This window comes from Talpa occidentalis, unplaced genomic scaffold (genome assembly GCF_014898055.3).
Source record: "Talpa occidentalis isolate TD23 unplaced genomic scaffold, MPIMG_talOcc4v2.1 talOcc4.2, whole genome shotgun sequence".
Lineage (NCBI taxonomy): Eukaryota > Metazoa > Chordata > Mammalia > Eulipotyphla > Talpidae > Talpa > Talpa occidentalis.
The window spans coordinates 139,146,956-139,173,969 of NW_023602073.1; the positions used below are offsets into that span (position 1 = coordinate 139,146,956).

Here is a 27,014-nt window from a genome sequence, read left to right on the forward strand (position 1 = left end):
AATTGAGTCAAAAGTCTCTGCACAGCCTCTCTCAAGCACAGCTGTTGCCTTCTAACATTTATTCCAAGTCAGCTAGCAGAGGATATGCTGCCAGACCTTTTTCTCATTATTACTAGAATTAGTTTTAGGCTCCTGAGTATAGTTTATACCAAATTCTCAGACCAATTACTCCTTGAAAAGTTTCTTGTTACCAAGACAGTGTGTCAACTGCCTTCTGGAATAATAACACAATCACCTTGTCAAAACACACCGTGGGCAGAAAAAGTGTTTCTCATGCCTGTTACCCCTCTCTTTATTGATGACAGATACAAGTCAACTCAGGATTCCATGTAGTTGATAAAGGACTTTGCTTCCTTTGAAGAGATAGGTCAGCAGCTTCTTCTAAGACCAAATTTTCTAGTACAGTTATGATAGCAGAGTCTTAGATGTACTGTGAAAAAATTTTGAGTGGAAAAAGAAAGATTCCAAGATTAGCTCATAGTCACAAAGAAGGTCAAAGTCCTCACAATTGTGTGATTATGCAAATTTTAAAGACAAAACCAGAAACATACTTTTCTTTTTTAAAATCATGTTATTCTTTTTTGAAGTAACACTTTAAAGCACTGTAGATGTCTGAGGGGTACAGGGTCACATTGCTTCCTTTGCATATTTCTACACCACACCCGCCACCAAAGCTCTAATAATCCTGCACCCTAGTCGGTTGGGTCCTCAACCTCTGGGAGTCTCAATTCTACAGTCAGGCTTCTAGGGTTTGCTTGTTTTAGTCACAACTGTCCCTTTGTTTTGCTTCCCTGTAATTTCATATTTGAGAATCACATACTTTGTTTATTCTTCTCTGTGTAGTAATCTCTAATTTGCAATACTGGTAGTAAGAGGGGCTAGCCAGTTTCTTTACTAAAATAATAAACACTGAGAACTGAAGCATTTTCTGCTCATGCCTTAATATACCTGTTAATAGGAATTATTAAAAACAATGGTTTTTTAAGGTTTATTTATTAATTTATTTATACTAGAACCAGGGTACAGGCCAGATGTGCGGGAGAGTGAGAGGATTCACTAGAGATAGAGCAGGGGACAGAACAGGCAGACTGATGAAATACACTGCTGAGGGGAGCAGCTGGCGAGACAGGAGAGGTCTGCTTCGCCATGTGGGATCCTCGCCAGCTGGCCGGAATGGAACCAGTGCTGCAGAGGCCACGGACAACTTCACTGTGCAGTTTTCAACTGCCTGCGCCACCAGGGGCAGGCCCCCCCAAAAAAAATGTTTTGTGAACAGTCTTCATTTGGTCCAGATGTTAAATAGACTCTATAAGTTACATCATCTAGTCATGTCAACAAAAGTTATTTTACGTTACACTCCAGTTCATCATCTTTCTTTTCTACTATCTCCATATTCTTTGACCTAAGGTCAGTTGGTAATTAGAGATAGTGACTTCAACTCTGTCTTCTGGGTCTCATCTCAAAGCTACATAATTTCTATATAAATACTGGATGCATGCAATACTTCTTTGGTAATATCTTTTAGTCCTGTGACTTTAAATACCTCCTCTATGCTGTCAAATGGTGCATTTATATGTCCAATCCAGTCTTCTCCCTTGAAGTTCAGAACTATCTGCAATTGCCCACCTCACATCTCTGCCTGGACATATGTTAGATATCACAAACGCCACATGACCAAAGCTTATGTCTGCTCTTCACCCATCAAACTTAACTCTGCCCACCTTCTCCAACTCAGCTAATAGCAACTCCATTCTTCCAAATGATTTGCTACAAACCAGGGGCTTTACTTTGAATCCTCTTTCTCTCACACTTAACATTCAATCCACCAGAAAATCCTATTCATTCTACCTTCCAAATCGTTGCAGAACCTGAAAATCTCTCACTACATGTACTACTGTCAAACTAATTTAAGTTTCTGTTATCTTTCGTCTGGATTATATAACAACAATTGTATGAGGTCTCCCATTTAGTCCTTATCCCTTATGGTTGATTCTTACCATACAATATAGCCAAACTTATACTTTTGAAAGTTGTCATACCGTACTCTGCCTCAAACTTTAATGGCTTTGTCATTCTATGTAGTGGCCCAAATCCAGATGTAGCCAGAGGTTTCTACATCATCTATCCCTGACCCTGGCCCTCAAAATTCCTATCTTATTTATCTCCAAATTCTCCAAATTTTGTTGAAATGCAACAAAAGAGTTAAACAGTGTGTGGGAAATGACACTGTATTGTTTTAGGAATAGTTTTTCAGACAAAGCTTCCCTTTTAGAGACTCTATGCTCTTCAGTCCTAAATCTCAAGCAAAATATCATGGTGGCTTGAGCACCAGAATATCTTAGTGAGCATGTCAGACTCAGTGTGCATTTTTTGACATCTGGGTTGATCTTGTTGACCAGAATTCTTAAAATGTAGATTGTGGATAGCATTTATGAGAAGTGCTCAAACTTTGCTAAAAGTGCACTCATAGATCCAGATTTCCACTAGCAGAATCCATCTTCATTGAGAAGATAGGACAGTAGAGAACAGAAAGGACTCATCGACAGCTCTTTCCCACCCATTTTTTTAATGACAAAACGACCTTGAACCATCAGTACTCAAACTAAAGCAATCCTCAAGGAGACCAAGCAGTGCCTCAACCCACAGCTATGTTCCCGGAAAAGAAACTCTAAGGTAGATCTTTTCATAAACACTAACCACTCTAAAGATGGTACTGAGTTAAAAAGGAGAAAATGAGTTTAACAGCTACACACACTAATTTTACTACTCTCAAGAGCATTACTTAGTGTCAAATAATAAGCAAGCACATTGTACATTCTTGATTCATATTCCTGTTCCATCTGATACGGTTGTGAGAGCAGCTAAAATAAATATTTTGTCACTGAACAAGGACAGTGGCGGTGCTTTAAAGCTCTCTAGCAGTTAGGTAAGCAGGGAGTAGAGAATACATCTCTGGATCAGGTTCCAAAACACAGATTCATTTTGTTGTCGTGGCTACTGTTGTTTTAAGCTGTAATTCTAGTAGAATCACAGTGAAGGGGAACACTGGCTTTTTCTGGGGTCCTCACATGCTAGTAATCATTTACCACTGACACGAGCAATTTAACACATTAGAAGTAAGTCTGTTTCAAAGCCTCTACACTGTGGAACTAAGTGTTCTTAGCTTGTTCTATTTTTGCCGTTGGACCATTTCATTTTGAAGACACACTTGGGGAAGATGACAGCATTAATTTAGCTAACAATATTCATTTTGTTTTTATTAGTTGTTTTTGTAGTTTCATATTTTGATGCTTGATCTGATAAATGCATAATACCCAGAGGGTGCCTCTGTTTGTATTAATAACAGCGTCTCATTCACACTTCATCAGTGATAGAACAGCTCAGCTTCACTGTCAAAGGAGCATGAATCGGAAATGTTCATGAGAGGAGCGATATTTATAATGCAGACAGAAACTACAGGAAGAGTGGGGTGAGGTGAATTGGAAGGACAATTATTCTCTGATGTACAAGGCAGAGAACAGGATTATAGGTCTAGGTTCTCCAAACATCTGCATGATGGGCTTAATCTAGTTCTCAGTAGGTGGTAGGTCAGTTTCACTGTAAAAAAATCATGATTCTATTATTGTATACTTGTACATACTGAGTTTATAATTTTCAAAACTCTAATTGAGCAATGATGATCCTTGTGATCTCCTAACAGAAAATTTTAGAAGGAAGAAGTATATGGTGCAATTATTTGTAGCAATAAATACTAATATAATAATAATATAATAAAAAACATTTACTGGATGCCATATAAACAGCATATTGTTGTTTTATACATCTTTTTATTAATAACTAGTACCATGCTATTATATGGGTATTTAATGCTTATTTTTTAAAAATCAAAAGATTTTATCACCCAAGAATTTAAGTAATCAGCACCAACACATAGCCAGTAAATGGCAGAATCAAAATTCAAACTCAGGACCCTCAAACTATTAATCCTGTGTCTGATGATGCATCATTACTGATATTGAGTTAATTTTTTAAGTCATATTTATCTTCCAAGTTTTATCTTCCAAGTGTACATTGTAATCTCAAGTATCCATCTCTATGCACAGAAATGATACATTATTTTGTTGTCAGCATGGCTGATGATAATACAGAGATCTATTATACTATGCCACACTACCCAACAATAGTAGGTTAAAAAAAAAAAGTACAGCCTTGGAAACATAGACTTTAGGAAATGTTCTAAAGAGAAAAAAACAAATACATCCATTTATTTCATTAATTGTTTATGAATGTTGGTTCACAATGTGTACTCCAGGAATATGTATTCATATTTCCATTATAACCCTTTACACACTGGATAAAACCACCTTTATATGTCTCCCTCCTCACACTTGATATTTCTTAAAATAAGGGACTCTGTCTTTTTTGTATTTAAATTCCCAACTTGAAACTAAAGTTATGTGCAGAATTGGCAATAATGAGGGATGATACATAATTTAGAGAATAAGTATTTCCCCCACCCACCCAAATTTATGCAGGAAATTTTACTTTAGTATCTCTTCCTCTGTCTTTGAAAGAAAAAAAAGTAAAAAATCAAGTGTTTAATTCTATTAAAATGAAAGGGAAAATAAAGGCTGAAAAAAAGAACTAGACTATTTAAAATGCAATTAAGCATCTATGCAAATGGGGAAATAGTAATATCAGCATGAAACTAAATCCTACCAATACCTATGGTAGTGGCCTTTAAAATATTTTTAATATGTGCATTTCCTATATAACATAGGAAAAAAGTTTTAATGTTTTCTATACCATGATTTATCTTTACTTCAAGTACTTTAACTGCTAAAAGGGGGGTTGAAAAGTGTGCCTTTGTGAAGACCCAGATAACCCCTGGGGAACAGAGCTGAAGAACAACTGAAGGAACATAGTCTTAGAAGATACCAACCAGGGCCTTCCTGGGGCAGGTGTAGGGGTTCAGTCTCAGCACTATCACTGCTGTGACCTGAGTTCTATCCCCAGCCAGGGAACTACCCACATGGCTCAGCAGACCTCTCCTGTCTCGCCCGTTGCTCCCCTCAGCAGTGTATTTCAGTCTGTCTGTTCTGCACCCCACTCTGTCTCTGGTGAATCCTCTCTCACACACGCATACACACCTCAGGCCTACACCCCAATTCTTGTGTGCATAAATAAATAAAAATAAATATTTTTATAAAAAGAAGATAACAACCAAACAATTAGGCCTGAAATTATGGCATGAACCTGGAAGATGTGAAAAGCTACCAGAACTAAAATTTGCTTAGTCTCTCTTCTCTGTCTTCCTCAGGGCATGGGAACTGTCTCACTCCCATTGCCCCCATCCTCACCACCAAAATCCTGGAGCAAATAATACACTACTTAGTTATGTGTATAGAACATGAATCCACAGTTACCCCCAGGTTAGGTCTCTCATACTTTAGAAAATGTGTCCACATCAATGACCATGAATCATACCAAATAAATGACCATTGCTCCTTAACTGTGTGCTTAAAATGATGTGTAAAAATAGCTGCTTGACATTTTAAATCTGCAGCTAGTTCTCTTGTCTTTGAATGCTGATTCAAAAGGATTATTTAATGTTTAGAATCATCACTATCTTCTTTTCTCATCTTTCTCTTAGAATTTCAAGTGGGAGAATAAAAAATAATCTAAGTCATATTGCCAGGGAGTCACACTGCATAGACATTTCTCTTTAATGTGCAATTTAAGTGGTCTTATGATAAAAATAAAAAGAATGAAATTATTCTGTTTTTTGCACAATGGGAATAATAATATGTAATCAATAACAATTTGCATGAAAGTATTTGTTTTCATTATAAGTAAGAGTGATGGATGAAACAGTAATTCCCTGCATTTCTCCTGCTTTCATTAAATAACTTCTTTATCTGTGTCACTAAATGCAGGAATACTTAATATGTATCTGAGCTTGAGGAAATCAACAAAAACTTAGTGTCTTTTCCTTTCTTCTGCCCCATATTCTCTCTTTTTAGTGCCTTCTCTGTGCTGCAGGAGACTGGCCCCTACTCACTGCACCAGCCAAGCTTCCCACTAGCAATCCCCCATGGGAGCAGCCAAGGGAGGCACTTGTCACCAGAGCTGGCCAGGGAGTTGAGAGGTTGGGCAAATTGCCCCCTTCACTTCCTGCTTTGGGTAGTGCTCCCTCCATGCCACAGGTCCTGGCAGCCCTTCTCCTCTACTTCATCTTTCTGGAACTCCAGGGACACCATTTTCCTCCTTTTTCCCTTAAGACCAGAGGGCAATATTGACTTCTTGCTATTGCTTGTCTCTTCATGGCTAAGATCTTTTTCTGTTTGCCGACCTGATAAGACATCCCTACATGAAAGTCTTCCTTGGGATCTAATCTGTTTCCTATTGGGTCTTTATGGATGTAACTGAATGTGAAAATAACCAACTTAATTATTTTCCATCGCAATCCCCTGATTTGTTGAAATAACTATGAAAAATAATGGCATTTACTTTGTGTAATTGAGGCTGTGATGAAATGTTTGAACAATATCTGGGTTTGTACAGCCAGAAGGAACGTTTGATCTTTGTGATCAGTTAACACAGTGATGTTCATGAATTTTTTATTTTAAGATTTATTTATTTATTTATTATTTATACAAGCACTGGGTAAGTCAGAAGCGCGGGAGGGTGAGAGAATTCACCAGAGCCAGAGCAGGGAGCAGAACAGGCAGAAGGACCGAGGTTCACTGCTGAGGGGAGCAGCGGGTGGCAGGAGAGGTCTGCGTGCCATGTAGGACCCTCGCCATGGCCGGGGATTGAACCAGTGCTGCAGAGGCTGTGGGCAGCTTCGCAACCCAATGCTCAACCGCTGCGTCACCAGGGAGGCCCCTGATTCGTGTCTTGATTAAAGTTTTTTTTATTTTGTTCATCAGGGGTTTCTTATGTTAATTTTAATTGTTACTATATACATTGCATTTTAAAATCATATTATTTAGCTTGATTGTTGTGTTTTTGGGGACCCATCCCTTATATTTTGCACCCAGAGTGAACACTTCACTTTCCTCTCCTTAGCCCAAGCCCTGTGAGAGAGGGTCAGAAAATGAAAAGTTTCTCACACTGAAAGAGAGCGTGAAGATGAGGTTATGGCTAAAAAATTCTTAAAACAGAGTAGCAAAAAATTATGTACAAAAGATGTAAGCCTGGAATTCAGACAGCCCTAAGTTTGAATTTTCACCCCACCATTTAATAGCTGCGCTCTCTAAGCTTCAATTTCTTCATTGTAAGATGAAGATAATAATATAGGTCAAAAAAATAAATCCTATCTAGCATTGCAATATCCAAAATGTGGTTCTTAGAACCAAATGGCTTTTCATATATTTGGCACAAACTAATTTTCAGCATATTTGGACTGAACCTGAGTAAGGAAATTCATGGTTTTTATTTATCCCATGTCTAAGGTAACTATTTACAGCCTGCTGACTCAGCTCCCTGTGGGGGTGGTACAAATTAAATATATGGTGTATGCACCACATAGGCTATCTGAAATGTGAATGTTCAGGATTCAAGAACATTTATGATCCTAAGGGTTTGGCATAATGACTGTGAACCTGTAATAGCTTTTTGTGGGAATTCAAGGTGATGTGAACATGCATCACATAGGGGTACCTGCCCAATACTCCATGGGAACTGGGCTTTCCCAGAGCTCTGGAAGTTCAGAGCAGAGAATGCATACAGGGCCCCCAGGCTTGATCACTGCTAGCCCCACAGGGGAAGTGTCTGCAAAATTGCAGACACGGAGCTGGGTTCATGAGGCAAATAGGTTGTTATATAAGATCGTCCAGAAAGTGATGTCAACTCTGAATGTTAAAGAGAGGTGGATTGGCACAAATGACAATTTGTTCTCTTTGTGTGGCAGAGCCTCTGGCAGCTATGGGCTCCTGTTCAGTTTTGGGGGGAGCCAGGGAAGCGATGCCGAGTTACACTGCATCTGCTCCTGCCCTGGTGGCCACCTCCCTTCTGATTAGGTTTGCATCCTCGGCTAATTAAATCAGGAACTCAATCTAACCTTGCAGTGAGTGTGTTGGGAGTATGTCTCTTCCTGTCAATCTGGACCCTGGCTGAAGCACTGCGGTGCTCAATAAATATTTCCCATTAATGTCATCTTCATTGTGATTATTTCCTAACTGGCAACAGGCATTTTTCAGAATTGAAGCTTTCTTAGAAATCAGTTGATTGATAGTACAACTGTTGAGCAATTGCAGATGCAGAGAGTAAAATTTCCCTGTAATTATGACTCAAAACTTGATGGAAGAAAGTGAAAACGTTACCCTTGTCTGGAGGGTGGGTTGGGTATATTCCAGCAGGGATGCTAAAGAGACATCCAGTCTTGACCCTTGCAGACAGTACATGTCCTTAAAGGTGCATGACCAAGGATTTTACCGATTTCCAAAAAGAATCAGAAATTAATTGCACAGCCTAATTTATTATCTTTCAGAGCTTCTGGTGTGTAACTATGCTGAAATTAATTTGTGAAAACAGTATCAGCATTTATTCCACAGAATGAGTTTAGTCATGTCATTGTTTTTTCAGTTGTCTACACTTATCTTCCTAGCCTTCAATGGCTAATCTGATTCCGGACCCCATCTGTAACTTCAGTCAGACTGAGGGTGTCAGAACAGGCAAAGTACATTGGGCTGTAACCTCGGATGTGGGGTAATTACCTGTGAAGGGAACCCAGTGACTGGACATAAACCCTCCTCAGGCTTGATAATACTAACAGAGAGTCTGTATACCCTCCCGGATCACCTGACAAGATGAGCCATGAAGCCAATTGCTTGACAATCTGTGCCTAAGTTCCCTCATTTGTAAAATTAGGAAGTTGCACTATAGTATTTTTTTCATTTGGCAGAACTCTTCCTAATAATTTTAAACTAAGAAGCGCAGAATGGGTCAGATAAAAATAGAAACCTTCTGTTTGACGTAATCGAGGGGAAGAGTCCCCCGTCTCCTTATATTGTCTACTTTGCTCCCAATGTTTTTACAAGACTCTTAAGACTCCAAAGCATCTTATGGTTCTTAAGAAAGAATATTTTCTGCTCTAGCCCTCTCTAAATCCACAAATCTACAATATTCTCATAGCTGTCATTTACAAACTCTCTAATGTGTACAAGACCTGGAGTAAGCATTTAACACACAGTATCTTATCTAAGCTTTACAAAGGTTTTACATGGTAAGAACTATTTATCCCCTTATGCAGATTAAAGAATTAATCTCTAGAGTTTAAATTACTTTCCTCAGGTCACACAGCCAGTAAGTGTGGCTCTAGAATACAAGTACAGTTCAGCCATATGCTACCCAGTATGGAGTTCAGAAAATTCAAATGAGAAAAATAGCCAGATGAGTAAGTTGCTAGAAAGAGTCTGGCCCGAAGCTCAGTTCAACAGACATAGGCTTCCTGTTGCTCTTTTTTTTCCCCAACTTGTACAATACTTTTCCTTTCCTTTTTGTAGAATCTTTGCTTTTCTCTCCTCCCTTCAAGTCTCTCTCCAAACCACTTCTCCACGACCATAGAAATGATGGCAGGAAATCTGGTCACTGACAGTTGCCCAGTTTCACAGTTTATACCCTGGGAATCCAAACAGCAAATGTTCAGGGCATTTCATAGGGGCAATCACCCATCTGTGGCCCATACGCTGTGGACCCACTCAAGAAGTGGGTCCTGCTTGCATCTGAAAAGATGGCCCTTATTTTTATTTTTTTCATTAAAATACCTAATTATGAAGTATCTGCTCTGGTCATGTTGTATGAATATGCAAAAATTTAGAAGTCCGGTATAAAGCAATTTTATCTAAGGTTTTGTATTAACTGCTTGCACAAATTAAAACTTGAGCAAATGACTCCACTCCTAGCTCATTTGATTTATTTGTGGATTGGTTCTGGTTTTTGTTCTTATTTTTGATGTTTGGTATATTAAATAAAAGACTCTTTAAAGAGTTCTTGATCACTAATATTTTCTGGATGGGCAGGTCCATCCATAAAATATTTATAAGGTCATGTATAAATCCAACCATTGGGGAAATTAAAGTACAAATATGAAAGCTGACAATAGCAGTGTAGATACTGGAGGTTTTACATTTGGCCCTCTTTACAATTCTGTGGGCTTATGACCCTGATGTCATAACATCATTTCTCTTCTATGCAAGAAGAAAACACATCAAGTGGTTAAGCAATTTGTACCAAATCACAGAGTCATACTGTGACTTGAAATGAGGTCTCCTGAGTTAGATAGAGTCCGTTTGCTGTGGTCACTTGACGTAATGTCCCTAGCCATCAGAAAGTCTCAAAATGTCATCTGAGTCATTACCATTGTCATTTCTCTACCTGTAACTAACTCCTAGTTCTAACTAGATGAACATGTAGTAGATGCTACCTTCCTTAAAGCAGTTCCCTTGGCACTGCCAGGTTGTGTGATGCAAGGCATCAGCTATGGAGTGCTGCCTGCCTTATTCTGTAGCATCAATTTAGTAGGCCTTGGACTCTGACCTGTTTGACAGTCTATAAGAAGAACTCTATAAACACCTAATCCTATTAAATTCTTTGTGTTTTATACACACAGGAGAATGGGGGGGGGGAAGGGAAGAGAAAACAAAAACACAAAGTAGGTAATGCATCTTATATGTAGTTTGCTGTTTTCTTTATTCCCAGTTCACTTATTTGTATCTGAAGCAACAATTTCTTTCTTTCCAAACAAGGTTACTTAGTGTAGGGTAAATGTTTTTCAGGCTCTTCTGCTTTCCTACCATTAGGATTGCCCTGTGTGATGGGTCACTTGCAGTTGTTACATTGTTGTAAACTGTTGTTTACTTCTGTGGGCCAAGACTCAGTATTGAGATATTGGAAGAGGGAAGCAGAGGCAGGAGAGAGAAGGGGAGAAAAAGCACCAGAGAACCCAGAGTGAAGACTTGCCAGGGGTTTGGAGGCCTCTGGGCTTCCTGGCCCCACAGCACCCCTGCCTGCTGTATACCTGGTTGCTGCACTACATGTAAAAGCGCAATAAAAGCCTGAGGAAGCCACTGAGGGCTCCAGGGCTCTCCTTTACCCCTCTGTCTGCTCAATCGTAGAAAACTGCTCTGTGGCCTTCCTGCCACTACACTTAGTCAGCAGACTCAGTGTGGTTGTGCCTTGTATAATAAATTCTTTACTCTAAAAAGGTCTTGCTAATGCAATCTTTTCAACGGGGAGGGGGAAATATGTATGTACATCAGTTTTTGATCAGACCTTAAATTGACTCATTAAGAAAGAACATCAGGACAATGAAACGTTATAAAACATACAATCATATCCCAGAGGGGTATAGTCCTCTTACTTCCCCCTCCTAAATTCTGTGAATCCAGGTTTTGTCCTTATCACTGAATACTAATTTTATTAAAAGAAATTATCATTGCCTGCTGACCATGTGAAACAATGGCTTTTCTTAGTTGTTTTCTGTATAGCGTCTCGTTCTAATGATCACAGCCTCTTTAAAATGCTCTCCTTGAGATCTCTGGCGCCACCTAGCGACTTGAAACCAGCAGAGGCTCCTGAAGGAGCTAGTGGCCAGCTGGGGAGTTAGCCCACGCCGGGCCCCTTCCGACCAGTAGTCTGAGCCCACAGGGGGAGCGAGCACCCACAGCCGGGGCAGACCAGGCGCACAGAAGAGTGTGCCTGAGACTGGACGCGCAGGGAGTGTGTCCCACATCACCATTTTAGAACAGGGACATTTCTTCAGTAAAGACTACCTGCAGAAGGCTTCCTCAGGAGCCAGAGGTGAGCGGGGGAAGTTCGCCCACACCAGACCCCCTCTGGCCTGCAGTCCAAGCCCAGAGGGGGAGCAGGAACCCACCGCCGGGGCAGACCAGGCGCACAGGGGAGTGTGTCCCCACATCGGCATTTTAGAACAGGGACCTTTCTCCAGTAAAAACTGCTTGAAACTGACAGATGACTCCTGGAGGAACCAGAGGGGAGCGGAGAAGCTCACCCAAGATGCTGGCCAGTCCCAACAACACAGTATCCCAACGCATACGGCAAATTAGAAAACAGACAGTAGGGAGGAGAAGAACCACATGCAACCTAGCTACTCCCCAGGGAAAAAGCACACCACAAAAAGAAAACCAGCCCCCAGATTGCAACAACAGTACCTTGGAAGAACTTCTGAGCCTTCCAGAAAGAGAATTGAAAATTGCCGTGATTAAAAAACTGACAGAAGTCATAAAGGAAAACAATGATAAGGGAAAAATAATCAACGATCAGAAGAATGAAATTGAGTCCCTAAAGAGGGAAGTAAAAGAAATGCAGGAGATCAAAGAATTAATGGAAGAACTAAAGAATTCTGGGAAAAGCAATGAAAGCAGAATAGATGAAATGGAAGAACGAATAAGTTCTCTTGAAGACACAGAAATAAAAAGAACCAAAACAGAAAAGGAAAGAGAAGTACGAAGGAAAAAGAACAAAGAAAGACTACGGGAACTATCTGACTCCATGAGGAAAGGAAATATAAGAGTTATAGGAATACCAGAAGGAGAGGAGAGAGAAGTAGGAACAGAGAAAATTTTCAAAGAGATAATTGAAGAGAACTTCCCAAATGTGAAGAAGGAGCTGAAAATTGATATACAAGAAGCAAGAAGAACACCAAACTTCCACGATGAAAGGAAAAATACAGCAAGACACATAATAGTAAAGCTCCCAAGAATCCAGGACAAGGAAAAAATAATGAAGCTGGCAAGAGGGAAGAAACAGATAACATTCAAAGGAAAGCCAATCAGGCTGACATCAGACTTCTCCGAAGAAACACTATGGGCAAGGAGAGAGTGGAGGGACATAGTCAACAGACTCCAAGAAAACAGATGCCAACCAAGAATACTCTATCCCACAAAGCTCTCCTTCCTCTTTGAAGAAAGAATATGGACCTTCTCAGACAAACAGAAACTCTGGAATTTCATTACAACTAAACCCCCACTCCAAAAAATACTACAAGGAGTCCTAAAGCCAGAACCTCAGAGGATGAATAACAATGAAAGAAGGCCAAAAAAAAAAAGGTTATTAAAAGAATAAATAAATAAAATCAAAGGAAAGACAAACACAATGGCAAATACAGATGTTAACATATCAATATTAACTCTAAATGTAAATGGACTAAACTCTTCAATAAAAAGACACAGAGTTGCAGCCTGGATTAAGAAACAAAATCCAACCTTTTGCTGTCTCCAGGAAACACATTTAGCTACAAAAGATAAAAATAGGCTCAAAGTTAAAGGATGGAAAACAATCCTACAAGCAAATGGACCAAAAAAGAAAGCAGGAACAGCTATACTTATATCAGATAAAACAGATTTCAAACTCAAAAAGATAAAAAGAGACCCCAATGGTCACTATATTATGATCAAGGGGACAATACTTCAAGAAGAAATAACACTCATTAACATATACTCACCAAACGAAGGAGCACCAAAATATATCAGACAACTGTTGTCCTCTCTGAAAACAGACATCAGAGAAAACACATATGTAGTGGGAGATTTCAACACACCACTATCAACAATGGATAGATCAACAAGACAAAAAATAAGTAAAGAAACCAAAGCTCTAAACAAGGACCTAGAGCAATTGGGCTTAACAGACATCTATAGAACACTAAACCCCAAAAAAACGGAGTACACATTTTTCTCAAGCGCATACGGATCCTTCTCCAGGATCGATCACATACTGGGGCACAAGACAAACATCAACAGATACACCAAGATTGAAATCATATCAATCATCTTTTCTGACCATGAAGGCATCAAACTAGAAATAAACCATAAAAAGAAGGCAAGGAACTTTCCTACCTCATGGAGATTAAAACCACACTACTGGAAGACCATTGGACTAATGAGGAGATCAAAGAAGAAATTAAAAAATTTTTTGAATTGAACGACAAGGAGGACACTAATATCCTAAATGTATGGGATGCAGCAAAAGCAGTAATAAGAGGAAAATATATAGCAATAGAAGCTCACATCAAGAAACAAGAAAGAACGCAAAGAAACAACCTCATCTCGAAGCTCAAAGATCTAGAAAAAGAACAACAAAAAAACCCCAAAACCAGTAGAAGAAAAGAAATAATAAAAACCAAAGCAGAAATAAATGAAATTGAAACTAAAAAAACAATCCAAAAGATCAATGAAACCAAGAGCTGGTTCTTTGAAAAAATAAATAAATTAGACAAACCCCTAGCCAGGCTCACAAAGGAAAAAAGGGAGAAAGCACAAATAAACAGGATCATCAATGAAAGAGGAGAAATCACAACGGACACAGCAGAAATCAAAAGAATAATCAGTAACTACTATGAACAGTTATATGGAAACAAGTTCAACAATCTAGAGGAGATGGACAAATTCCTACAACTCTACAATCACCCAAAGCTAGATAAACAAGAAATAGAACACCTAAACAGACCAATTACAAGCAGCGAAATTGAAATGGTAATCAAAAACCTCCCCAAAAACAAAAGCCCAGGACCTGATGGATTTACAAATGAATTCTACCAAACATTCAGAGACGAATTAGTGCCTATCCTTCACAAACTCTTCCAAAAAATTGAGAAGGAAGGGACAATACCAAACACATTCTATGAAGCCAACATTACACTAATACATTACACAATACAAAACCGAACAAGGACAACACAAAAATTGATTTTCATTGTTGAAAATCAATCAACATTATCCAACACATCAACAAAAAGAAATATAAAAACCATATGATAATATCAATAGATGCTGAGAAAGCTTTCGACAAAGTGCAACACCCATTCATGATAAAAGCCCTTGAAATTCTTGGGATACAAGGAACATACCTCAACATCATAAAGGCCATCTATGACAAGCCAACAGCCAGTATCATTCTCAGTGGTGAAAAGCTGAAAGCAATTCCATTAAGATCTGGAACAAGACAAGGATGCCCACTCTCACCACTGCTTTTCAATATAATACTGGAAGTCCTAGCCAGAGCAATAAGACAAGAGAAAGACATCCAAGGAATCCAAATAGGAAAAGAAGAAGTCAAACTATCACTATTTGCAGATGATATGATAATATACATAGAGAACCCCAAAAACTCCACAGAAAAACTAATTCAACTCATCAGTCAGTTCAGTAAAGTGGCAGGATACAAAATCAACACGCAAAAGTCAGTAGCCTTCCTATACACAAACAATAAATCTGAAGAAGAAGAAATCAAAAAAACCATCCCTTTTTTTATTGAAACAAAAAAAATCAAATATTTGGGAATAAATCTAACAAAAGAGGTAAAGGACCTATACAAAGAAAACTATAAAACACTGTTAAAAGAAATAGAAGAAGACACAAAGAAATGGAAAGACATCCCCTGCTCATGGATTGGAAGAATAAACATTATTAAAATGGCCATCCTTCCAAAAGCAATATACAGATTCAATGCTATTCCAATCAAAATCTCAATGGCATTCTTCAAAGAAATAGAACAATTATTGATGAAATTCATATGGAATCACAAAAAACCCCGAATAGCCAAAGCTCTCCTGAAAAAAAAAGAAGGGAATGGAGGCATCAGACTCCCAGACTTCAAACTATACTACAAAGCCATAATCATCAAAACTGCATGGTATTGGAACAAGAACAGACATACAGACCAATGGAATCGAATAGAAAATCCAGAAATAAACCCACAGATTTATGGTCAACTAATCTTTGACAAAGGAGCAAAGACTATGCATTGGAGCAAAGAAAGTTTGTTCAATAAATGGTGCTGGGAAAACTGGGTCGCTACATGCAAAAGAATGAAGCTTGACCACTACCTCACACCATACACAAAAATCAACTCAAAATGGATTAAAGAACTAGACATAAGACCTGAAACCATAAAATATATAGAAGGAAATATAGGCGAAACACTACGTGATTTGCACATCAAAGACATCTTTACAGACACATCACCCAAAGCAGTGATAGTGAAGGCAAAGATAAACAGCTGGGACTACATCAAATTAAAGAGCTTCTGCACAGCAAAAGAGACAATAACAAAAACAAAGAGAAACCCCACCAACTGGGAGAACATTTTTGCACCCAACACTAATGATAAAGGACTGATCACAAAAATCTGCAAAGAGCTGACGAGACTCAACAACTACAAAGAAAATAATCCAGTCAAAATATGGGCAGAAGAGCTAAAAAGAAACTTCTCTGAAAAGGAAATGCAAATGGCCAACAGGCATATGAAAAAATGTTCAACATCACTTGTCATCAGGGAAATGCAAATCAAAATTACCATGAGATACCATCTTACACCAGTGAGAATGGCACATATTAAAAAACTAGCAACAACAAATGTTGGCGAGGGTGTGGAGAAAAAGGAACTCTTCTGCACTGTTGGTGGGAGTGCAAACTGGTCCAACCACTGTGGAGAGCTGTGTGGAGATTTCTGGACCTACTAAACATAGAACTTCCATATGATCCAGCAATTCCACTCCTAGGTATTTACCCAAAAGACACAGAAACATCAATTCCAAAGAGCACCTGCACCCCTATGTTTACAGCAGCACTATTTACAATAGCTAAGCTTTGGAAACAACCCAAATGCCCAAAAATAGATGACTGGATCAAGAAGATGTGGTACATATATACCATGGAATATTACTCAGCATTCAAAAAAGATAAACACATGCAATTTGCAGCAACATGGATGGCGCTGGAAGGGATCATGCTCAGCGAAATAAGCCAAAAAGAAAAAGAAAAATACCGGATGGTCTCACTCATAGCAGGAATCTAGAAAAGTTAAATAAGGGACCAGGAAAATGAATAACTTTAAGAAAGTGAAAATCAAAATGAACAAAAAACTATGAAGCAGAGACACTTTTAGGGGCGGGGGCGGGAGGGGAGGGATTGGGGTCAGAATGGGGGGGCTGCAATTGTATGGGGAATATAACAATAAAATTTATTATTTAAAAAAATAAAATAAAATAAAATGCTCTCCTTGAATTTTGAGGACCTGAAGGGTCACTTACTCGAATATTAATTTTATCTTCCTTTTCTATTTCTTTCATACCTCAGATGTCACATCTGGTTCCTAGTTTAACAAATTCAGGGAGGAATTTCAAATACAGATATGTGTAAATCTGTGTGCACAATGCAATGGAATGGCGGGTAAAGAGACAGGCATAGACCAGGTCACATACTGCTTGTCACTCTCTGGAAAGAAAATGCTTGTGTTTTCTGGAAAGGGGACAGATTGGATTTATAATTTGTAAACTCTTCAAATGTTTACTATTGTTTATAAAGCTACTGAAATCCCATCCTGGCTTTGGAGTTATATAATGAATTGTCATTATATATAATTTGCATCTTTGTTTCCAAAATCACGAGAATCAATATTAACCGGATTTGATATATATAGTTCCTGGTATACAAATATTGAATTTTGAGTATTTCTCTTTCCTTTGATGTCATTATTCAGACAAACAGCCTGTGCACAAAGCAAATACCTTACCAGGAAAATTTACAAAACTCTAATGTAAATCTATATGAAAATGAAGTTGTTTATGATTGTTTAATGAATATGCATAAAAATTATTTTTTAATATATAAATTGAAACTTCCCTGGCTACCGTGAGTGAGAGTGCTAAAAGCAACATGTGTCTCTGAGTCAAGTCACAGTTTCAGATGGAGGTTCATATGGACTTTCTTTTTGACCCCAATTTCTTTATTTCTGAAACAGAATTACTTGTACCTGCTAAGGTTCTTGAAAGGATTAAATGTAGTGATGTCAAACTCTAGAAACATAATTAAGGCCTGAGTACATTGTAGTTTCTCTTTTTTATTTTTTTAAAGATTTATTTATTTATACAATAACTGGGGTACAGGTCAGAGGTGCGGGAGGGTGAGAGGATTCACCAGAGACAGAGTGGGGAACAGAACAGGCAGACTGATGGAAATACACTGCTGAGGGGAGCAGCGGGCAAGATAGGAGAGGTCTGCTTCGCCATGTGGGAATCTCCGTGGCTGACCGGGAATCGAACCCGCGCTGCAGAGGCTGCGGACACCTTCACAGCATGGCGCTCAACCTGCTACGCCATAGGGGAGGTCCTGTAGTTTCTTTTTTAATATAGAGCATAGAGTTATAGTATTTATATCTATATATCTCCATGGTATAGGAGGAGGGCCAGGAGGCTAAATGAGATCTAAGTGGAATAAGACAAATCAGTGTGATTCGATTAAAATTAGGAAGTTAAGTTCAAACAGATAAAGATCCCATGTTCTACTTCTATTTAGTATGTGCAACAGCTGCAATTATGACTATTACTTATGTGTTCTTATTTGTGTAGTAAAGAAAATAGCTAAGCAATATTGTAAAATCCAAGATGGTGGGCTCTGGTGAATGTGATAAGAAAAGACAGGAATGCCAGGGTGTTTCATGCTCTGTCCAAGAGGGGGTTTACAAGGTGTTTGTTTGCTTACTTGTGCTTTTGGATTATTTAACCTGTGAAATATGTTATCAGCATGTAAGATATTGCAAAGAATTTAAAAGTTGGATGTGAGCACAGCATGGTCAAGAGAATCTGACAAATGAGTCTTTTCAGGTTAAGTACTCCATCTGCTATCCCGCGGTAGGCTGTGGGTATTAGACTACATTTGCATAGCTGTCTGAGTAGGTTCTTAAAATTTTTGCCAAGTCTCTCTGAAACAAACCTTAAGATACTTTGTGTTCCCCAAGAGCCTTGGTAGACTCAAATCTTCATGCAGCAAAAGGATGTTTCTCCTGCTTCAAAAATCAATCACTAAAAATAGCAAATGGAACTTGACCTGCTTATATTGGTGTTAAGCTTAAAGAAAAAGAAAAATACTTTACTGCATGGGGATGAACAACAAAATCCTAGCAACTGACCTTTGACCGAGTAGTGATAGGAAAACGCAAACAGCATTTACATTTGCAAATGCTATTTGCATTTTCCTATTACCAATTTTATCATGATGTTCCTTGTACCTGGAAAAAATATCAATTTCAATTAGGAAAAAAAGAAAGACCTGATCAATTAATGCCTCCACCATAATCATATCTTTAGCAAGCAGCTGAAAGAGTAGGATATAACAAAAACTACAAAACAACCAACTTATTTAGATTATTCCTAGAAAGTCTTGAGCATGACTCCTAGAAAATGAACAAAGAATTCATGACAATATTTAATCAATTTTCAATTATCCAGGGGTTGGTTATTCCATTTGTGGGTGGATCATTATCTCTGTTCTCCTTCTTTCTCTGCCTGAATGCTTTTGGCTATTACAGTGTTTAAATGCACTTCCATGAGAGAGTGAGCAAGGAGAGATAGCAGCAAGTTTAAAAATAGATAGACCTATTAAAGTGAGGAAGTAGTAAGAAATATGGCTAAATGAGGCCTATGTATAATCTATAGATCCAGACATTTCATGTGCCCCCTTAAATCATATTATAATATGCTACCCATTGAAGGTTTATGTCATTGGCATTCAGTATATATTAGTAATAGTATAGCAGAGTGGCAAAGGGCCCAACTCTCTGGGCAAAAGATGGGCAGATTATCTTTTAAAGCACCAAAACAGCAAAATAATGTAAAAGAGAGAAAACTCCTATCATGTGAAACTTGGAAACGACTGTAACACAAAAATTTTTAACAAAATTAAGAAAAGCACAGAGTGCCTATAAAACATAATGCCTCTAACTCTGAGAAACAGCCTGGAAATCAGAAAAGGAGTGGAAAGAATTATGTATACAGTTGGAGGGGGCGGGGAGAAAAGGATATATGTACACAGTTGTGTTGCTGCTAAACAGAGCTAAGTGACTTGAGCGAGCCAACACCAAGTAGCAAAAGTCACTACAGTGTCCCTCTCAGCTGAAGGCATATACCTAAGTAGAGGCTCTGGGTTTTAAACTTACCAGAATCATTAGAAATGAGCCCTAGATAATTGCTTTAATAGTGTGATGGGAGCTTCAGATAAAGGGGATTAAGGATAATGCAGAGTAACATACTAATTCTGATATAATTATAAATGTATACTATATAATTGATAAATGTACTTAAATATTTCATGGAAAAATAAAACATAAATAAAAAATATGTGACATGTATATATGTGTATGTGATACATATACATATATGCAGATATATGGCATCATATAATTGCAGTGTGTCATAAAAATAGATGAGGAATCTGTAGGTAATTTGTGAAAGTTGACTATATATTGAACGTCAAAGGAATACACTAATAGATGATGAAAGGTACAAATAATGCAGATCAGTTTCTTGATTTAGAATGCAATAATTTAGCAAGTGGTAACATAAATAGAATGTAAAGCAGACAACCCAAACTTTTAAAAATATAAAAATAATCTCAGAAAATTTACAATTAAAGGAATTAATCAAAGTTGACTTTACAAAATAATTACAAAATCTTAAAAATGAAAACATTTTCAATCTAAGACACATAATCGAAGCTTTACATAGAGGAAAATTTATAACCTTAAGCACATCACTAAATTAAAACACATTAAATTTAATGAGGCACTAGTTCAAGCACTTAGAACAAATAGAGTAACAAGAAAACTCCTAAGGAAAGCAAAATGAAGGAATGAATAAAGGATAAAATCAGAAATTAAGAAAATTAGAAATAAAAATATAAAATTTGGACCTGGCAAATATATTTCAAAGTAAATTATTTGCAGGTGGGGGAAAAGTTATTTTAAAGACATATAAGTTAAAGAAATAAAAATATACAGAGAGAAATGGAAAGACATTCTATGCTTATTGATCAGAAAAATTAACATTGTTAAAATGCTCCTCTTACCTAAAGCAATATACAGATTCAGTGCAATCCCTACCAAAATTCCAGAGGCATTCTTGTAGGAAAGGAGCAAACATTATTGAAATTTGTATGGAACCACAAAAGACCCCAAATAGTCAAAGTAATTTTGACCAAAAAAGAAAAAAGCTTTACTTTCCCAGACTTTTAATTATATTACAAAGCAACAATAATCAATACAATATGGTACTAGAATAAAAAACCAATCCATAGATCAATAGAATCAAATTGAGAGCCCAGAAATGAACCCACACTTATCAGGACAGTTGATAAATGTTATTGAAGGCAAGAACATACAACAAAGAAAGGAAGTATTATTCAGCAAAATTTCCTGGGAAAATTGAAAAACCACATATCGAAGAATTAAACTAGACCACTATCTCATACAAAAGAAAAAATTCAAAGTAGATCAAAGACTAGGAAGTAAAACCTGAAAACAGAAGAAAACATAAAGAAAATTCTGAGACACTAACTTCAGGGATATCTTTATGGACTCGAATATAATGGCAAGGGAAACTAAAGCAAATATAGTCTTAAAAGCTTATAATCTTAAAAGCAAATATAATCTCAAAGCTTCTGCTGAGTGAAATAAACCATTGTTAAGACAAAAAGCCACCAAATGGGAGAATGTATTTGCAATTCATATGCCCATGAAGGGGTTAATTTCCAAACTCTACAAAGTATCCAAAGAGGTTAACAATAAAAAAATAACCTAATCAAAAAATGGGCAGAGAAGCTAAATGGATGATTCTCCAAAGAAGACACACAGATAGCCAGTAGGCACAGGGGGGAAAAGGTCAATTTATTATTGAACCAGCCAAAAGTACCAAAAGAAGTGAGATGGAGAACTCTGCAAATTTCCCTTACGCACCATATCCTGGGATATTCTGAAAATTTCTCTTACACACCATATCCTGGGATACTCTTGAAAAGGCACTGAAGCATTCTCTCTCCCCAAATTTCTAAGTTTTTTCTTTCTTCCATTTTTACAAACAAATTTTGTTTAGAAATAGTGTAACATGCTCTTAAAATATATTCTCATTCCTTAAGTGGGCATAAGCCCATCTCTGAGAATTCAATTCAGAAAAACTGAAGTGTTATCGGCCACATTCTACATGACGCAACTGACATTCAAACAGGTGATTACAGTCCATTCTCCTGACTGCTAAGGTTAGGAGGGCAGGTAAACTTATCAGAGGTGATTGCATCTGTAACCTACTAAGCATGGTATGGAGGGAAATATAACATTAATTCATTGCTCTTGTTCCTATTTAAGAAAGACTATTTTACTGGACAATTTATTATGTAACATGCTTTGTAGTATGTAAAAACAAAAACTGATGTGGTTTGATTTACACAATGTATAATGCAAGATTTAGATAAGTCATTTACTCTCCGTGGGTCTCAGCTCCCTCATCTTAGAAACTAGGGTGATAACTGTACTTACAGTACTGAGCTCACAGAGTGTGAGCTCAAGTGAGATAATGTTCCTGAAAACCCTTTTAAATGTGCTATAAGTAAAGGTTATTTTCATCAACACCATTAACATCAAAGTGTAATGATTGTGAATTTCACAAGTAGACTTGAATTTCACCCTTCTTCCACTTGCTCTAGAAAACCATCTTCAGTCACCACTTTTTAAAAAAAGATTTTATTTATTTTTGCGAAGAAGAATGGGGGTGTAGGCCTGGGGTATAGACCAGTGGTGTGAGGTGGGGAGAGGACTCACCAGAGACAGAGCGGGGAGCAGAACAGGCAAATCCACTGAAATACATTGCTGAAGGGAGCAGCGGGGGAGACAAGAGAGGTCTGCTGTGCCATATAGGTCAGCTCTCTAGTTGGGGAATCGAACTCTGGCCGTATCTGAAGGCTGTCATGTTAATAGGGCTGAGACTTAACCCCTACACCAGCAGGGTTTTTTTAAGTCAACCCTTTCTTGAACAGTGTATAAAGGATCTGGATTCACAATTAAATGGCTGTTCTCTTTCATCTCCATCATTGGGTATGTCTAGGACCTAATTATACCAAAAACTAGTAAGATTTGTGTGTGTTTCAGTTGCCAAGTTCTTTGTATCCTAAATATTGAGACGTCTGTGCTTTTTCATTCAGACTGTATGCATTATTTGCATATTTTTTGTTAATCATGTACTAAACAATAGAAATGCTCTCCAAAGTGACTTCAGGTTGAGTCTCTGCTTCCCCGCAGCTGTTTGTTCCAGGGAATACACACTCTAATACACCTTCTGGAATGTGGACATTCTGTTCCTATCATTGAGTGATATGCTAACTAAGAGTTGATGTTTATTCCCAATCTATTTATGTTGATTATACTGCTCGCTGCAAATATGTAATTTAATCCACTATCAAATAAACAAATGAAATTTAAGTGGGAAATACAGAATTTTGTTTCCATCAAAATGAAGTTGAATGGCTTGGAAAGATTCAAAAATAGGCAATTCACTTAAAAATTCACTGTCAAATGAGTTAAAATTAGGACAATTTTATAAGATTAAAGGAAAGGGAGATAAAAAATCTAAAAGATTTCTGAATTGATTTTGTGTCAAATATTTAACTTCTCACTGTGCTTTCAAAAAAAATGGAAATTTCAGATCATACTTTATGCTTCTCATTAATATAACAAAGATAAGTCAAAATTTATAAATGGGCCCCCAAATGGGTCTAAATGGCAAAACAATAGCCTGAGTTCTATCTCAAAAGATTGATGAATGAGTGAAATTCCACAACTTAAGTTAAAATAAAAATGTTTAATGTGCATGATTCTCTACCTTGATATTATTAACAAACTCGCCAGTTATGCATTACTAGTTTGAAAATTGAAATTGTTTCACACTAAGAATATGTAAGGCACATTATTTTTAAATTCCATTACATAAAATTATCTGGAATAATTATGGATTAATTCCTAACTCTGTCTTTAAGTATATTAATAGTCAGTGTGGGGAATAAAAAGTTGAATAAAGCTGAGGCCCTACTTTCAAGGTCCTAAAAATTCACAGATAAGTTAAATATAAGAAACTTTTTAGGATCCCATGTATCCACAAAGATTGTGCAAATCACAATTATTATATGAGGTTCAATCTCAATGAGTTCACTTCAAACTGCATATAATTGCACGATGATTTATTATGTGATTATTTATCCCCATTAGAGTAATATAAGTGTACGATTCAATTGGCAGGAGGGGGCAGGTTAGGAACCACTAAGGTGAGACTGGGGAGAACAGCACTAGGCGCTGACTTTGGGTCTGGAGCATCCCTCTCTGAGTCAGTTCTTCTGAAGGGGAAGCATTCTTCCTCCCAGCATTGCCTCTGAACGCAGTTGCCAAAACACGGAAAGGCTTCAGAAAACCCATGGAGTCCATAACATATGGGATTGGCATAGTTCAGTCCCTGTGTTTGTCCTGTTCTCAGAGGTGTGTTATAAGGGACCACCTGTTTGTTCTGGGTGTGGTCTCTTGGCAGAGTTAGAGTTTAAACTACCCTTTCTCTTATGGTTGTCAATTTTCTTGTAAACAAGTGGCTGCTTGCTTTTGTTTTAAGTCTCTCCATTTTCTAAGTCTCTCCATTTTCTAAAATTCATTCATTCATTTTTTAATGAACTACCATTGCTTTACATCCTTGTTACTATTTTGAGAGTTCCCTCCTCAGATGTGGTCACCATAGCTCTCCTACCACCAAAGTACCCACAGTCCTCTGTCAACAGTCCATTGTGCTCTACCCCTTACCCCATTTTAATACACCCATTTCTCGATGGTCAGGATCACTATCATATCAATGATTATAACAATAATTTGCATTGAGTGGCCTGACAGTTATAATGTGGTCAAAATGAAATGCACATTGGTTTTAGTAAACCAGTAAACCATCCCACCCTGATGTCTTTCAAGTCTGTTCTATATGTCACCTACATTAATCATTTTTATTGATGGGAATTGTCATTGCATTCCTAAAACTGTTAGAAAGAGGTATCTCAGAAGAAAGAAAAAGAAACTCAGGTTAAATATTCAGACATTTTTACACTATACATAGGAATAATGGATCATTCATTCATTCCTTTCATTATTTTTTCCGATAGATATTGCATTCTATAATGACATCATTCTGTAAATGACAGGGCAGATAGAAAATGCAATGATTAACACGGCTTCTGGATTATTTCCAAACTGCCATGTAAGTTCCTTGAAGGGTTTTAAGGTTAATGACTTGATTGAATTTACATTTAAACATGTTTCTTAGGTTAGCAGAAGATAGGGTTAGAGTAGGAAGGTAGAGAACAAGGAATCAAAGAAACCAGAAATGATATTAATATCCTCTGTTATCTCCAGGTTTCTGATATTGTTATATCCTATTTATGGTGTATGTGAGTATAGCTCGACTCCCTTTTTGGATTCTAAGCTCCTTGCAACGGGGAAATCACAAATCTCACAGAGTGACTACAATAGTCCAGTATTTTCTAGAATTATCCTGATTTTAAAAATTTGCCCTGGAATTCCTATATACAATAAAGAAAACATCAGGAATTCTAGTAAGTCAGCTTCCAAATGACATCTCACCACTTCTGTCACCAGCAGCAGCATAAGCCCTTCCTCATTTTGGCTCAAAATGGCCACTACTGCATCTCAGGGACATAACCTACAGTAAATTTAAGTTACCACATATTTTTTAAAATTATTTTCAGGTAACTTTTGAAAATGTGAAAAGACTAAAAAATGGTATCAATTCCTTTGTCATTCATAGCTTCTTTCCTCAAACTAGATACATTGTCTATTTGTCATTTTTCTTTATTTTGTACTCATCAGCCAATTTTCAAGGCAATTTGAGTTTGCTTTTTGTGACAGAGTCTTCAGGAAAATATTCTGTCAAGGGCTTTGGGACAGTCAAAATAAATGACACACCTACGTTTCTCTCATACTAATCACCCCTTTAAGAATCTGCCAATAGAACACTCCTGTGTGCCAGGCTGTTCTCTACAAACCCCTGACACTGCTGGTCTGAGAGCTCTCTGTCCCAACCACTATCACTTCACCCTCTGTCTTGTTCCCCTCCTGAGCTGCCTCTTCACCTGAGATTCTATTCTCAGAGCAGTTCTGCTTCAGATTCTGGATATCAGGATTACAATTTTGAAAAATGAAATAGCCTATCTCTTGTGGAATACTTTTCACTGTCACCCGGCAGATAGTTATATTTTTCTACTTCTCCATTATAATTTAGATCATTTGTATAAAATACATACAATGGATTTTATGAAATTTGAATTTACCCTTTGGATTGATTACCTGCTGGTTTTTGTCAGTGCTTTCCACGACTCACACATATAATGTGAAGTAAAAGAAATAGTAGGCAGCAAGCATTGTATGATAAACTAGCAATTTTTTTTTAATTTTCTCTAAACTTGGCTGCAATAGGAAAGAATTATAAATCCAATGAAAGTTTGGTAATTCGGTGTGAGTGATGGAGGGGGAAAAACACCAACTGGGGGCCAGAACTTTGGTACTCCCACTTTTTTTGTATTTGCTAGAACTTCAAGTAATGAAGGTTTGTTATACATATGAAAAGAGAACAAAGGGAATCTTTTCTATCCCAGTAACAGGTGCATTCTGGACCTCATAAAAAAGAGGCATGGTTTAGGAGTTCGAAAATTATTTAGGCTCCAAAGTTGTTTTTTTACCAATATTAATGTGTCACTCTCTAGTCACTCTCTAGTTAGACAACTGCTTGCAGACACTGTGACCGGGCATTTCTCTCCATCTATGCTGCTGGATATCATTTCTGCTTAGTCATGACATATGCACTTTAAACTCAAATCTGGTCACAAACATCATACTTTCTCTTGACCATTGCCGCTTTCTAGTTTCTGTTACCTGATATCTAAATCTTTTTCAGCGTCTGTCTTTATTATCAGTTGCAACATTTCTTCTTCTATTCTGCATTCAAATTCTCCAAGGAAGAGAATCTGATGCATGTTACTTAACACCGTCATTTGGTTTGAGCAAAGTTCTATGAGGCCATCTAATCTAATGGGCCGTCTTTAAGTAACAGGGGGATCAAAGTCCTTGAGTCAATTTCCAAACCCTGGCCCAGTAAGCTGTTGTTGGCTGGACACAATCATATG

At 37.5% G+C, this 27,014-nt stretch overlaps 1 long non-coding RNA gene across 1 annotated transcript in view; it reads right to left on the reverse strand.

Moving 5' to 3' along the window:
• Positions 1–342: 342 nt before the first annotated feature.
• Positions 343–27,014, reverse strand: part of LOC129146249 (uncharacterized) — a 34,504-nt gene continuing 7,832 nt past the window's right edge. Inside the window, exon 3 of the long non-coding RNA XR_008552806.1 lies at positions 343–430. This is a non-coding gene — a long non-coding RNA (uncharacterized LOC129146249). The remainder of the gene's footprint in view (positions 431–27,014) is intronic.